Consider the following 14,003-nt stretch of genomic DNA (forward strand, 5'->3'; position numbering starts at 1 on the left):
AGAAAGTAGGAAGGCCCCGCTTAGAAGATGACCAACCACAGTTGCTAAAGACAATCGTGGACAGTGTATCATGTGGAGCAGCTACTGATCCCTGGCGACGATCTGACATGCTTAGTAGCTGAAAAACGTTGGATGATTTGCATGAAGCCCTCGTCCAAGATGGCTTCAGCATCAGTCCAGCAGGAACATATCTACGTCTGCTTCCACGTAATTCGGCAACGACGGAAGGTAACCGTCACGTGACCACATGTCTGTCAAGCTGCTTAAGGCAGCAAACAGTGAAAGGCGCAATCACGTGGATGCTCATTTTCAGCAGCTACAATCTGCTACTTGAAAGATCTGGCTTTCGTTATGGGAGAACACTGTGTTTTTTCTTGAGCCAAGACGACAAGGCACGAGTCCCACTACAATTACTGCAATCAAATAAGCAGACGCCCATTCTGATGCACATGGAGTATCGTGTGCAGCTGCCAGATCACGGCTGGGTTATTGCAGAATGCCACAAACTGATCCCATCAGTATATGCTGCATGTGTTATAAAACCAGGGTCTGTATCGTATTCAGGGCCGACTGCTATCTTCTTTCGCAGTGGGAAGCATGACAGTAGCACAGCAATGACATATGCTGCCGATTTTGAAGAATTCAAACAAATTCCTGCTTTTCAGCCTGTTCTGTGTATTAATGGATCAGTGAAGCCGATTGTGGTCATAACAGCAGATGGCGGTCCTGATGAGAACCCTCGATTTCCGAAAATACTAGCCGCAGCCTATCGAGCCTTCCATTACAACAACCTGGATGCAATTTTCGTAGCGTGCTATGCGCCAGGGCACTCTGATTACAACTCTGTCACGCGACCTAGCAGGATTGATCCTGACTCACAATCATTATAGATCTCATTTGGACAGCAATGGCAAGACATGTGATGTAGAGTTGGAAAGGGACAATTTCCAGAAGGCCGGTGAAGTTCTGGCAGAAATCTGGAGCTCAACGGTTATTGGTGGATTTGATGTGGTAGGATCTTTTGTATCATTTGATGCAGGAAAACTGGACATCAGTCCACCGTCAGATGAGTGGTCAAGTCGTCACATTCAACAATCACAGTATTGCTTGCAGATTGTGAAGTGCAACATTGAATCATGCTGTGGGCAGCGTCGCACTAACTACAATGATATACTTCCTGGACGATTTTTACCTCCACCTGTTCCACACTACATCACAGATAAAGGGATTACTTATGCACTTGTTGGCAGCAACTGTAGAACGTTTGGATCGCTTTGTCAACGACTGGCTCTTTTACATCTGCAGCCTTCACACGACTTCCTGAGGATGCCATTTGATTTCTACTGTCCGTCGGTGACTGGTGATCCTGAGAAGCGTGTTTGTGATCAGTGTGGCCTGTACTTTCCATCTCAGGCTGCGAAGCGCAATCATGCCCGTATTCACAAGCATGCAGCAGTGAGCGCACAAGCTGAAGTGGCAGACGTGTGCGCTGTGGAACCTGAATCTGTTAGTGCTATTATGTCAGCTCCATCAACAACTCCCGCAACTGAAAGCAGTGATGATGGTCTGCAAGTTGTTCGCAATTTATTTGACTGGATACAGTCTGCGTTTGTTGGAGTGGAGTAAGACATTGACAGTCTATCGAATTAAGCTTTCTGTGAGATGACAACTTTAGTATATGTCCTGAATAAAGACTTTTTTAATGATATAACTTTCTGTTTATCTTTTTCTTTGTTTTGAGATACATGTTGTCGTGAGATTAATGAGCGTTGTATTTTGAGAGCACCAGCTATTACACTGCCAGACCATAAAGCAGTGTATAATGCTAGATGGGGACATCCGCAGCCTGGGGACAAAAGCGGACAAGGGAAGAGGGGGTAGGAAAACAGGTATTATCTGCGGACGTCCTTTATGGACAACCCCTTACTGCTGAGCGCCAAGCGAGGCAGCTGTTAGTACCATGTTTAGAAGTCTTTGGTATGACTCGGCCGGGATTCGAACCCCCGACCTCCCGCATTCGAGGCGGACGTCCTAACCACTAGGACATGGAGCGTTCGTGAAGTACTTGCAACGATGCAAATAATTTTAGGTGATACGATAGTTCAGAAACGAAGAATTACAAGGAAAGGACACCAACGGCATATTTTACAAAGGTGTTATGTATGTACTATAAAAAATATGACGAACACATAGTTGAAAAGACTTTAAAGACCATGAGAATGTAAGGTTAAAATTGTGTACTTTTGAAATGAAAAGGATATTACGAATTGTTTAAAACCTGAGAACTAGCAGGAAACCGATTCCGTTATAATAAATTATGTGTCAAAGAGAAACATCTCCTCTGGTGACGGGGAATCAGAAAACATAGATGGCACTATCAATGAGCATAATGTTTTGGAGGATAACAAGTTTCTACAATTCAACAGATGTGGAGAAAAAAAAGGTGCATTAGAAAATACAGGGATTAATACATGCACATCATGCGAATCCATGTGTGTCACATTGTCACAAATACAGATCGAATTGATTCTGCATTAAGGAAGAAATCAAAACCAGTTGTAAAATCACATTTTATTTATAATGTATAGCTGTATTTTAATGAAGTCGTCTTTACTCTTACATATGGTATATCTGACAGCATCTAGTAAAACAATTAAATTCCGATATAGTACTCAGTAGATTGGCTTCATCGAGGAAGACTTCCGCCCAGTGATGATGTGCTATCATCACACTATTTTACCCATAGTTGGGAGACTCGTGGGGGCGGGAGCGTCTTATTCAGTACCGTACGGATCAACTCCCATCTGTGCATTCTAGTCTCCTTGCACATTGTCTACAGATACAATAAATATTGTTATTTCAATGACATGCCGAATTTAAAATCAAGTGTTCAGAAGATTTTCCACACGTTGCCCATTAACAATAAACGTTTGATTGTGCTCACAGCAAATTTAGATTATAAGGTTATGTTACCATAGCAGATATGAACATGTTCAGTAAGGATATAAATAATTTGTCCAGGAGTCACAAGCAACAAGCATATTACACAACCAATCATTCTAGGAATAATGAGCCGCAAAGGAACAGTCGTTAATGTTTTCGATAATGTTAAAAAAAAAACATTTACCAGAAGTATGAGGTGCAGTAGGAGAACTGGTTGGAGTAGGAAAAAACTTCTTAAAAAGTTTGCAGTGGGTGGGGCAATTGTTAATACAGTCATTGATATATATGCAGGACTAGCTGTTGTAGTTGCACTCTTTTCATTTAACTGTTGTTTTTCTTTTTTTTTCTTATTTCGTCTTTCTCCACGAGGGTGCTCAGTCTGGTGGTTCTTTAATTCTCTCCATGCTTGGCTTGTGAATATTTTCAAAGTACTCAATACTTTTAACTTTTAAAATCAGGGATTTTGGTTTTGCCAATTGATTATGCAAAGTATATATAATTTTCACGATCATTTGTTTCTTCCAAATTTCTCCTTCAAGTGTTTTTATCTTTTCTTCGAGATATCCAAGTTCTGTTTTAAACACTATATAACTATATTCTTGGAGCAACGTATTCAAAAGTTATTTTCTGTCATTCCATCTCTGTTTTGTTTTTGGTGGTAATGAACCACAGATCAATTTGCTTATAGTCTACATTTAAATCTAGTGATTTCGTCAAACAATTCTTCTATTTCATTTTCTGATTATTCTTTATCAGGTGTAGCCTGTGGATTATTATGACTAAATTCTTGCATCTCTATTTCTTGAGGTACATGTATTGATTTGTCGATAGTATATGTGGGTCAGTCAGTACATGTATTGGTTTGTCGATAGTATATGTTGGTCAGTCAGTACTTGTATTGGTTTGTCAATAGTATATGTTGGTCAGTCAGATATTCAGCTTGTGTTTCTTTGCGATCTACCTAATAGCTCGGATTAAATTTCTTTATCTATCAACGTTGAAAACACATCACATCACTAATGTTCAGGGTTAACAAATACGTCAAATCCTTATCTTGTGGTTTTGTATCCTTCATCGACTGTTGGTTCAGCCAGATCCTCTTATCGATTGGTATTCGAACTGATTCCATCAATATCGTTAATAATCATGTTTTGTCTTCAAGTTTACATCATACCATAGACTGGTATCGCTGTTCGTATACTTCAAGCTATGCATTATATCTTTTCGTTGATAATTCCTATTTGAGGATTTTACTTCAATCATTAGTATTTCAACAGGGTATTGAACATAGTTGTAGCAAACAGAATCTACAGAGAAATTCTCTGTATAAATAAGACTCGTAAATATTTGTAAATGCAAGAGCTGCTAAAATTACCAAATCCTTGTCAGATATTGTAATTTACACTGTTACATCATTGCTTATCAGAATTATTCCTATATAGAACTTTAACAGTTTGCAAAATCAGTTTTTAAAAAATGCATGCATTCAGTTGGAATTTATATATTTCATAGAAATGTTGTCATTTAAGCTAGATTTACTTCCATCCACATTGAATGCAAGTTTCATGTTCACAATGATATGCATGAAAAAGCTAAAAATTGAACGACGTCAAATATTGATAACAAAGAAAGGATTGCCATCGTATATTTGAAGAGAAGTCAAAATCACTCATAGTAACAGTTTCCAACTGTACATAACCAACTACAATTTTATACTGTTAGGATTTAGTAGCCAGAGAACTATACAAGCATCTACCAAAACATATGTTGATTGTTGGGTTCAAAATCCTAAATTTAATTTTTTTCATAGAGCAAATCGATAACTCCAAAAATTATTTCAATTATTCTTATTCCCTTTAATTGATACTTTGATTAGCATGATCTCACTGAGACACCCCAGTGAGTTCCAACCTCTAACAATTAAAACAAATACCACGCTTGGGAACAGATTTAACAGTGATGTTAACTGCATCACAATTTGAAGTGAACCTGACAAATTTTACCTGAAGTAGGATTTACAATATTTCTATTAAGGTGAGTTGATTGTTGACTCTTTATGTTGATCATTTTTACAAGCGTTGCATAACCTGGTCATTTTTACAAGCGTTGCATAACCTGATCATTTTTAAAAGCGTTGCATAACCAAATGACTTTCACAACCGGAGTTGTTATGCATCAACTTAGAAATGAAGTTTGAAAACACGAAATTCAAATTTCAATCATTATGAGCATGCCATCTTTACTTTTTTTTAAGTGACAATGTTCGTGCACTGTGCGTGTACTAAGTTCGTTATCGCGAACTTTGTCTAAGTATTTCTGTCTGGCAGGTATGGCATGTTCTAGTTAAATTAAAATGGTTTTTCTTCATCTGTAAATACCATAGGTCTCTTATCTTCTGACCCTAACTTCTTTGTAGACCACTCTAGCTATCCTACCCAGTCAACTGCAAAACACCTTAATGTGATTATTACCTCTGTAAACGATAGATTTATAAGACTTTTTAGTTGGTATGTGGTGCATATAGAACCCGGATGGATTATGTTGACCTGTATGCATTGTTCAACGTTGTTTTTGTTTAATCAGGACACGTTGTCTTTTACAGTGTGACTCGTTCAACCTTATTTAATCAGGACAAATTGTCTTCTACAGTGAGACTCGTTCAATCTTGTTCTCGTTTAATCAGGACAAATTGTCTTCTGCAGTGAGACTCGTTTAACCTTTGCCACTAGAGCTGTTACTTATTCGTTCTATCTTTCGGCGCTGTTATCGTTGTTATACTCTCTGGATGTATCAATGTTATGTTTGTCTGCACAGCCTCTAAAGCAGTTATCTATCTATTTATCTGTCTATCTATACATGCACTCACACACATACATAGACACACAGACACAGACACACACACACACATACACACACACATATATATAGAGAGACAGACAGACAGACGCTTGTAGTGTACAGATCTGATGGGGGGTGGTAAGGTTGAGCGTACTATCGGCTGTCTATCAGTAGAGCATCAGCCAGTGTAGAGCAATATCAATATTGTTTATAACCCACTTTACATACAAATCCTTTCATCGAATTCGAAAAATAATCCCAAGTGTTTTAGAATAAAATTATGCATAATGAGAAGAGCAAGAGCTAAGAGACGACTGTAATCCGTTTAAATCGGGTTTAATCTGCTTAAACTGGATTCATTGGGGTGTGAGCGTTCTATCTACTATCATGGATTCATCAGGGTGTGAGTGTTCTATCTAATATCATGGATTCATCACGGTGTGAGCGTTGTATCTAATATCATGCATTCATCACGGTGTAAGCGTTCTATCTAATATCATGGATTCATCACGGTGTGAGCGTTCTATCTACTATCATGGATTTATCACGGTGTGAGAGTTCTATCTACTATCATGGATTCATCACGGTGTGAGCGTTCTATCTACTATCATGGATTCATCACGGTGTGAGCATTCTATCTACTATCATGGATTCATCAGGGTGTGAGAGTTCTATCTATTATCATAGATTCATCACGGTGTGAGAGTTCTATCTGCTATCATGGATTCATCACGGTGTGAGCGTTCTATCTACTATCATGGATTTATCACGGTGTGAGAGTTCTATCTACTATCATGGATTCATCAGGGTGTGAGCGTTCTATCTACTATCATAGATTCATCACGGTGTGAGAGTTCTATCTACTATCATGGATTCATCAGGGTGTGAGCGTTCTATCTACTATCCGGGTGTGAGCGTTCTATCTATTATCATGGATTCCTGAAATTCTTTTTGGCCAGTGGAGCGTCGGTCACTTCGAGGGATTCCTGTCATTCAAACATTCTCTGAGAGTCAGAGGAAAAATATATGTTTAAGCAAAGAAACGAGAGGGAAAATGGCAGTACTGATTCAGACAATGTATTCCCTTTCATAAAGATTTTATCATACAGTGTATATGGTAGTGGCTCAGTGCTGCGTATAAATATGAAAAGATGTCTACTTTAAGGCTTCATTAGACTAACTATTTGTCCATTGAACATACTCAGCCATCGCATCTACCCTAAGCCCCATACTTTATATTGTATTTTGATTTTCATTATTATGTTGTGTTGTATGCTTTTGCGTCTAACTGCCTGTAACTGTTTCGGTTCCGTGCAAGCAATAATTCTCAACCGCGTCGATTAAAAAACCGATTCAAGAACCTTATAAAACGCACACGAGCAAACCCATTACTACGGAGTGTATGTGGTAAGAATTGGTTTCAACAGCCTGTAATCGAGATAGGGTACTCGATTTTACTAAACAAAGTAGACATAAAAGGCCCCAGCAGCTGGATGCCTTGAGGAGATCCAATGGATACTACTAGGTATTACATTGTATGTATGTATGTATGTATGTATGTATGTATGTATGTACCTATATATATATATATATATATATATATATATATATATATATATATATATATATATATATATATATATATATATATATATATATATATATATATATATATATATATATATATATATATATATATATATGCGTGTGTGTGTGTGTGTGTCTGTTGTTTACAATTTTACACGAAACAAACACCGAACCATCACCATTCCGAGAAAATCATGGATCAGCCTGTTTTTATGTATGATAATTTGGCAGGTCATTTAAACCAGTTTGTATGGTCATATAAGGATCCAACAACGTTACTATGACCAGTTTTTTTTTGTTTTTTTTTGGTTTTGTATCCTTTTTCTTCTTCCAGATGTTTAAACTCAAATTATGAATGAAGCAAAGGAATATAAACAAACATATGTCACCGCCCTGTGAGTTGTGAATCACCGCCCTGTGAGTTTGTGAGTCACCGCCCTGTGAGTTTGACGCATGGCAGCCGGACTCAAGAGATCGCTTCTCTAGATCAATACACTCACCAACTCTCCCTGAGCACGTACACCTCACAATTAGAAAACCGGATGTTCTTAAAGTGGTCAGCCGGTGCATTACATATCAGTTTAATAGTTGTTAATAGACTGATCTATAAAATATCTGTCTTAGAACTAATTATATATAATTTGCATATAATTACCGCAAATCGATTGCTTACCCTTCCGCGTACCGGAATTCAGGTTTAAACTCGTGACCGCAGAGATGCAAGGTCAGTTTATTACCACCGTGCCGTTCAATGCCACCGTATTAGGCAACAAGGTTCGTCGGAGGGAGAGAAACGGCATGAGAAATATTTGTGATCTGAAGGCTACGTTTATGACATTACCAAAATCTTGTCCTTTTGCAGATTCTTTTCAGTGTTGGTGATTTACCTAGTAGGTGGAATTGTCTATATGAAGGTTCGTATGAAAGCAAGTGGATTGCAGTTGGTTCCAAATATTGAATTCTGGAGAATTGTACCAGGGCTGATAAAGGTATGATTTTTTTTTTTTATGTTTCTGGTCAAAGACCTTGCAGAACAATGTTACTGTAATCATGACCTTCTTCTTCATTAAATGAAATTATCTTTATTGTTCAATGTCTTTTGTGTTTGGCTTTGTCATCCTAATTATCTTTTAAACAAATTCACTGACAATTACATTTACTTTGAATGTTTTTTTCTTAAAATTACATTAATGATATGAGTAAAGAGATCTTTAACAATCTGCAAAAAAAACCTGCAAGTAACTTCTGAATATATCAACATAGAGAAAGAATATACAGAGAGACAACAATTAATGAGATGGATCCTTGTTCCACATGTGGGGAGGGAGAGTAAAGCAATGATTATGACAAGAATTCATCGTAGCAGAAATCCGAAACCTTATTTTGTTGCTATCGGTTTCTTTTTATTCAATCATTTACTGTATAACAAAATTTCAGGTTTACTTAAATTAGTATGTCTATCATTCAATTTCTAACTTTAATTTTTTTCCCTCTACATGTATTACTAAGGCTGTAAAATGCACAAAAACGGTAATGTTTATAGAAAGACTGTTAGAGTATTTTCAGTGATGACATAGGGTGACATGTTTGCTATATAATATTTTTTAACTAGAAGCCGTTAACAAAAATGGCCGTGTCCTGTTGTTTTATCTGGATACATACTTACTGTGCAATTTGCTGTTGGACTCAACATATAAGCAAACATGTATGGTAATATTAATTTCTCCTTGTGCATCTAAGTTCATACTTCTAGTTTTGATACCTTGTTTATTTCAATGTCCATCGAAAGATAATAAAAATATGAGAATTAGAAATTTGGCATTGATTATTACACATTGTAATTTACCCATTGTATGGCTTACTTTTATTTAGAATACAAAAATGTAAGCACGTCATTGGATCATTAATTGAAGGGTATTAATCTAAGGACTGATTTAACGAGTCATAGGTCAATGGCTACATGAACAATTTTATTGAAAGAATGAACAATTGATTGATTCGTCGATGGATGAGTATATTATTGGCTTTACTAGATGATATTTTTTTTTCTTTCAGGAAGGCGTAATTTGTACTGTTGGTCGGCCCTTTGGTTGTTCGAGCTATCAGAAAATATGAACAATATGTTTAGAATCCATGGATTTTGTATATTTGTATGTTCTGATTTGCTGCATTCGAATATTTATAAGTAAATAATGTATTTATCAAGTTCTTCTTTTTCACTTTCATCTGTTTGTATTGTACAATTCAAAAACAACTCGTGCGCTATTAAAATTCTCAACTTACACAAATATTTCGTCTACAGTACAAACTTTAAAATTGGCTTGAACGTGTTTATTTCAACAAATGGAATCAATGTAATGGTAGAGTATTCAAAACGTACAATAGACTGCACGTGTTGTTGTTGTTGAAAGTTAACTGTTTTGCACAAGCATTTTCTTTCTATAATCAAACCTTTCCAATTATCATCCTAAATCCTAGTTTTATAACACGAATTTCTACGAGTTAACTAATGCTCATTACTTACCAAATGGAGTAAAATCGTTCTTGATATACTTGTTTACTTATGATACAATACGTTCTAAGACGTTATCTAACTTGGACTGAGATTCCTTTTGTACTTAGGAAAAGTTCGTGATTTCCTATTTTTTGACGACTGTTCCCTGAATGTCTTATGTGATAAGGATAAGATGACAGGACAGGGTCCTAGAAACTGAGGTTCTCATACGGGCAGGTATTCCAAGCATTCCTACTCTGCTGACGAAATTACAGTTAAGATAGCCATTCCACGTAACCAGGATGTCAGAAAAGTAACTACTAAAGAAGATCTTCTACAGTAAGCTGCATCTTCTATTGTGAGCTGAAGGAGGGAAAGCACTCTCGGGGTGTGGTCAGAAGAAACGCTTCAAAGATTTCATCAAGTCGTCCCTGAAACACTTCAACATTGATCCTAAGTCGTGAGAAGATCGCACACAGGATCGCTCAACCTGGCGAAGACTCATCTGTATGGGACCTACAGACATTGAACGGAAGAGAACTGCTGATGAAGAGCAGAAGCTTGAGCAGAGTAAATCTCTGAACTGCGGCATGTCCTCCATTGATCAAGCAAACCCAAGCGTCATCTCCTCTCAAATGTGACACAGACAGTTCACAACGCAAATCGGCTTGAGCAAGCTATTCATGTACTCACAGAAATCAAACTAGTTAGTAATGACCTGGTCATCTTCGAACTCAAGGGACGAGTCTCTTCGGTAATTTTCCTTTGTGAGAATGTATTATATAAGACAAAAACGCTATAATAATATGATTATTGATTGCCAGTATACTATATTCTGCTGAGATCTCCTTTGGGTAAGAATATTTTTATTGATCGCGGCTATACTGTATTTTGTAGATCTTGATTTATTTTGTGTGAGAATATATGATATTAGAGAATTATCGGTGTGTATGATATAATGGCTAAAACTTTACTGATTGATATGTACAGCATTTTGAAAGGATTTATGAGCGTATCTAATGCGGAAATCTCAGTGCCCTAACAGCGCGTTTACGTAACGTCACATAAAATACTAAATCGCTACTTCGCTTAAATAATAATAATAATAATAATGAGGACTTTGTATGGCGCCTAATCTTTAGAAGCTCTTAGCGCTTTACAACATTAGACAACACCTATAAGATAAAAAAAAACCTTTTATATATATATATATATATATATATATATATATATATATATATATATATATATATATATATATATATATATATATATATATATATATATAGTGATATGATTACAAAAACAAACACCATGAAATTAGAAAAAATAAAAAAACATGCTGAGAACATTTAAGGTAGGAAACATTATTAGGTCTTTAAGTTTGTTCTTGCAGTCGAAATAAGTGAGTTTTGAGAGCACTCTTGAATGGGATCACTGTGTCTTTGTGTCTAAGTTCAGTGGGCAATTCATTCCACTTTGCTGGGCCCTGGTATGCAAAAGAACGCTGTCCATATGACTTTGTTTTCATGGTGGGAATAATGAGTATACGATTGTCGGAAGAGGAGCGGTAAGTATCTTGCTGGTGTGTACACTTGGGTGAGGTCGGATAGGTATGTTGGACTAGAGTCCGACAGTGAAACGTAGCACAGAGAAAAAAAATTGTTTGATTCTGGATCGAATGGATAGCCAGTGTAGGGTACAGAGCAGCAGGTAGGTGTGCTCTGATCGTGGTACTCTAAGTATGATCCGAGCAGCTGTGTTTTGAACTTTTTGAAGTTTCTGGAGTAGATATTGAGATGAACCATACATAATTGAGTTACAATAGTCCAGTCTTGAAAGTACTAATGAACACACAAGTGTTTTAGTGGCATCAACTGAAAGATATTGGCGAAGGGAGCTGATGCGTCTCAGCTCAAGATATGCAGCCTTGCATATGTTCATGACATGTTGGTGCAGTGTGAGAGTACTGTCCAGAGTAACACCTAGGTTTCGTACTGATTGTGTGAATTTAATGTTGGCGTTGCTGACATTTATTGATTGAGGTAAAGGATGTAAATGAGAAAGTCATTGTGTTTGATCAGAATGGCCTCAGTTTTATCATCATTCATCTTCAGCTTGTTACATGTCATCCATGATTTCACATCAGAAATGCACCTCTCTACACCTTGGATGGTAGCATCAACTTCAGTTGGGTGGCTAGATTTGTATATTTGGGTGTCATCAGCGTACAATTTCAAGCAAGGCAGTGGTAATATGCAGTTTTTGAGCAGCCGATAAAGTAATTTCTCATGTAAAGGGATCATGGGGGTCATCTCAATGTAATATCTATCGAGTGTTACGCTATCACATCTACCTCTCTCTCTCTCTCTCTCTCTCTCTCTCGTTATGAGTCAAGGTCAAGATCCCAATCACATGGGCAAAGCCCAGTGTCTGATCTGAATATATGCTTAATCTTGTTTCCTCACGCCCTTCAAGCATAATTTGTCATATATCCAGCACAAAGAAAATAAGAAAACAATATTTGCAAAATATCGTCTCAATAGTTTCCAAGTGATGATCCAAGAGCATGTGTCTCTTTCTACAGTGTCTATACTGGAAACTTGTATAATTTCTTCTCATGCACATCAACCATTGTATGGTTAAAAGGTGGAGGTCTCAAATGATCCAAGACCACAACCTAACCCATGGACTGTATTGGCTATCCCAGTATGTCTGATTCCGCCTCATGCCCTTCAAAGCTATATACGTTTTTTGGGTGGGGATCTCAACGGGTACCAAGATGTTACCAAGGGGAAATTCACCAAAAAAGACATCCTTGGAAACAACCTAGAGAGTGTAATCCAGACGTCCAATGCATATGTTATAGCACTGGCCTTGAAACAAACCAACTTTACAGTTTCTATCTACAAGGCTTCAAATCACTAAAATTTTAAGGAAAAAAGGTGTAGAGGATAATGCATTGTATTACTAATGTAGGGATAACATACAGGAGACATAACCCCAGCCTTTGTTAAAGATGCAAGGGAGAAAAGTCATGTTAATTTTGATTTTACTTATTTAAACATTATGACTGTCGATGATAATTATGTAAAGATTTCAACTGCTATCAATACTTAGAGAAAAATGTTTGGCTGATAAAGTACACCTTCTATGAGACCGTTTTTCATGACATAAGAACTACAAAACAAATTTACATATCTCTGAACTTAATAACGTAGCAAATAACTATACACGCTCACTTTGCTGACAATACTTTAATTTGATTTTTCAATACTAATTAAACTTTAAATACAATTATAAACGACAGAAACTTTAGTCAAAACATTATTTGTAATCTACCCTATTAATATGATGTTCCAGTTGTACACTTGTCTTCCCACTTTTCATAAAATATAAACTTTCTATTCAATTGTCACTACTGAAGAAGGAATGGTTGTGATATATATATATATATATATATATATATATATATATATATATATATATATATATATATATATATATATATATATATATATATATATATATATATCAAACTGGTTCAGAATTGATGCACCAAACCTAATTACGTTGTAATGTGAGAAACCTCCAGCTGTATTAATTGTTCAGAGTGCGCGTGGTGCGAGTCCATCGGATACCCGGATATTTTCAGCGTGCATGGATGGCTCCTTACATTACGATGAACAGATCCGAGAACAAAGAGGACACATAAATTTGCGAAATATTTCTTTAATCACACGAACAGCGCTTCGTCTGGGAAAACAATAGAAAATCTGCATAGGCGAATCCGAGTTGATTTTTTAGGGACCACGTGCGTGATAAATCCTTGCGTGCTTATTGCTGACCTAGCGTTCGAGTCATGCAAGTCATTGACGGCGGACTCATTGCTGTTCACAGTAAAACGAAATCAAAACTGAAGCTAACGAAACCTATATACGTTGGTGCATCAGCGCTAGATCTTTCCAAGCTCTTTATGTTGTTGTTGTTGTTGTTGTTGTGGGGTTTAACGCCATTTTTCAGCACACGATAGGCCATATATGGCGGCCAGTATTAATGGTGGAGGAAGAACCCGGGAAAACCCCGGAAAGAACCACCGACCCACGAGAAGCTACTGGCATGCTTTCTCACATATCTACAT

The sequence above is a fragment of the Sinohyriopsis cumingii genome, chromosome 18, assembly GCF_028554795.1.
Source record: "Sinohyriopsis cumingii isolate HCF-2022 chromosome 18, ASM2855479v2, whole genome shotgun sequence".
Lineage (NCBI taxonomy): Eukaryota > Metazoa > Mollusca > Bivalvia > Unionida > Unionidae > Sinohyriopsis > Sinohyriopsis cumingii.